The sequence below is a fragment of the Alosa pseudoharengus genome, unplaced genomic scaffold, assembly GCF_046254945.1.
Source record: "Alosa pseudoharengus isolate Yale_2024_CS ecotype anadromous, Long Island Sound unplaced genomic scaffold, YU_APseudo_1.1 YU_APseudo_1.1_scf_20, whole genome shotgun sequence".
Lineage (NCBI taxonomy): Eukaryota > Metazoa > Chordata > Actinopteri > Clupeiformes > Clupeidae > Alosa > Alosa pseudoharengus.
In genome coordinates, this window is record NW_027468664.1 from 27,967,866 (window position 1) to 27,970,857 (window position 2,992).

Below are 2,992 nucleotides of genomic sequence, written 5' to 3' on the forward strand. Positions count from 1 at the left end.
TCCAACAGCAACAGTGAATCACAAGAGCCTTTTGAAAGACAGTCCCCCGCTCTCCTGAACTAATTTTGTGTCCTCTAGTGAAGAGGAAAACCTACTGAGTGGAAATATGGTGATGTGTGCTGATTCTCAGTCTCAGGTGGAAAAGGAATGGATCGCCAAAATGGGTCTCATGACTTATTGAATGCCAAAGGTCTTTAAACGATCCTGGGGACAGAAACTTAAAATGTTCGACTAAACATGAACGTTATGCCCAAGTATGGAAAGGGAAGGCAACAAATTGCTCAACACCAGCAGCGAAAGGCATCCAAACCCCCCTAGCACGTCGACTTCGCGTTGGTCTGCGGGTCTCCACGGACTGAGCGAGTCATGCGTTGCATTCCAATCACCGAAGGTAGAGCCCTACGTGTGGTCTTAATGGCTGACGTATTAACTCAGTCTTTACGTGCAACTTAGATCCATATGAGCCCAACCTGGCAACACGCCATTCGATTCATTATGCAGCCAGACTTGGTCACCTGGCACCCCACCGGGTTTGTTTACTCTGGTTTGTCATTCACTCGCACGGAGGGGGGTGTTTGGGCAAAAGTTAGACTCACATAGGCCTACACGCATTAAAAACAGAAGAATAAAAGTTTAGGGGACATTCTGTTTAGGCCTAATTTGCCAATGTATCTGTTTGCTCTCAGACATAGCATAACGCCGCTGATGCAAAGCAAAGCAGTGTCACTGTGTCAGTATCCATATGGTCGGGCCGAGGGGAAAGAGTAAGTCATTCGCAGTGCTGAAATTACCACACAGCTTTCCAACCACTAGGTGCCACCACGAGTCTAATCACGAGTCTGAATGGGCCGCTCTGTTCGCAAACGGGATAAACGAAATCAGTTGACACACTTAATGCTCTTTCTCTTCAACTGCATGGAAGTCTAAATTGACTGCTTTTCGATTCATTAAAAACAAAAAATACAACTCTGTTTGTGGCGAGGGACAACATTAAAGCTGTCATGGTTGGACGAGGTGAAGACAAAAGACCACGGAAGAATGGAAGTCCATAAAAAGCCATCCGCCTTTCAACACGAGACGTCAGGAGCCGTGTTTTGGCGGAGGGAGTGAGTGAGAGTGGCTGTAATGTCAACCGCCACCTGAGTGACAAGCGACAGCTGAGTGTACACATCTGGAACCTCGGAGGCTTCACACGGCGCTTAACCAAATGTAAAACTAAGCCGAACCATGGGCTTGTTAAGCGCAACGGTGTTGGGTCTAAAATCCCACTGATGTTGGAAACAGCCATCTGTGACTCCCAATAGGCTATACTGCGGATTCAGTATGTGACACACAGACTCCGTGGCATGCCAAAGTAAAGGAAATGTTCGACAAAACGTTTCTTCTGTTTGTGAATTAAAGATATGCAAGCCGAAGGCAGGTTTAATTACAACCATACATGCATTTACATAAATTAACGCTTACGATAATGGTTTTCCCTTTCTTGCGTCCTAAATTGCACGTATTTCGCATTCAAAGCGTAGCCTACATGACCGACTCCGTATGTTGGTCTGGTTTTGAGAAGAGTGAGCAACTTTCTACTCTGTATGAGAGGCAAACCTATGGCTAGTATAAAAGTCACAGATAATGGATTGTCTTGATTTTAATGCGTTAAAAACGGATACAAAATTGTCACAACCCAACCTCAACAAGACATCTTTGACAGGAGCAACACAAAACATTGCTATTGTTTCTTACACCAAATACCCTAGTCCTAATAATGCACACGTTGCAGTGTTCCCTGGACAGAAATGCAAACAACATGCTTACCTTAAAAGATGACAGGCGTTTTCCCAAAGGGTCCTGAATAGAGATATTCCTTTAACTGCGAGCAATAATCACGACTGGTGACATTTGCGATAGTTGCGGATGTCAACGGTGCAACCAAATATAAGAACTGTTTTCAAAAATCACACTTTTTTGAACCCTACAACGTAAAATGAAATGGCCGGTTCTCAGAGCATAGTGTTCGTATAGTAAGTGATTCGGAGCAGAGCCGCGAGTCCCACGGTAAAGCCAGCTGTGGCAGTATAAACACTCCGCGTTTGGCTCTCTGGTTAAAGAGCTCAGCGCTCAAGGGCGCTGAAATGACATTAACGATCCTCCCTGCCTATTGGCTTAAACAAGCAACCCGCACCAATCCCTCGACAGACCGACATTCTTGGTAGTGGGGTGACGCGACGGGTCTCACGCGCCTCTTGTGTCTCCAGCAGCAGCAGTTAATTGAAGTTACTGCAGTAGTTAGATGCGAGAAAGTGTGTTTTGTTGCGCAAATGTCTATCCCTTCAAATCAGTACTTTATGTGCACACGTCCTTATATTAATTGTTGAGAATTCTGCATGAAGATTTCAACTCAGATTGCATTTAGCCTTATATGAAAGTGGTGACGTGCAATTGCTTTTTGAAACAGAGCATTTCAAAACCACGATTAGAGGAAAATGCTTCATAAATCATACAATTAAGATGAACATTTTTAAATAATTTCTTTATGAAAAAAACAACAACTTTATTTCATGCTGCACAGTTTAATACTGAAACACCATATACCACTATTTCCAGATATGGCATAAATGTAAAAGACAAGCATAACAAATATAGTAATTTTGTAGTTTTGAATGTAACCGTATTTTACCTCAGAGTGCACTAAATGCACTGACTGCTTTGAGAACACCATTAATAGGCCCAAGTCTCCTGTCGTCATTCTGACCCAACAAGGATAAAACTCTTGTTATGGGCGACTGCCTGGGGTCTGTCTGACAGTATGACAGTGACAGTGGGTTCTTCTTCCCTTTTTCTTCTCTATACTTGACTTTATCACTTTATTTGTTATATGCACTAGATACATATTGTGTTTGAGCTTTGAGCTTTGGTGGACGGTGGAGTCGGCGCGTAATCCTCAGGCAGCCAGTCGGGGTCTCTGACCTGATTCACCTGGACGCTTGAGTCTGGGCCA

General features: G+C 43.9%; 1 protein-coding gene across 1 annotated transcript in view; it reads right to left on the reverse strand.

Annotated features, from left to right (window-relative positions):
• The window catches only part of prickle1b (prickle homolog 1b), a 42,133-nt gene extending 40,036 nt beyond the window's left edge, over window positions 1-2,097 (reverse strand). The window contains exon 1 of the mRNA XM_076297000.1: window positions 1,810-2,097. The gene's annotated coding sequence lies outside the window, so the exon portion shown is untranslated. The remainder of the gene's footprint in view (window positions 1-1,809) is intronic.
• Between the last annotated feature and the right edge of the window lie 895 nt (window positions 2,098-2,992).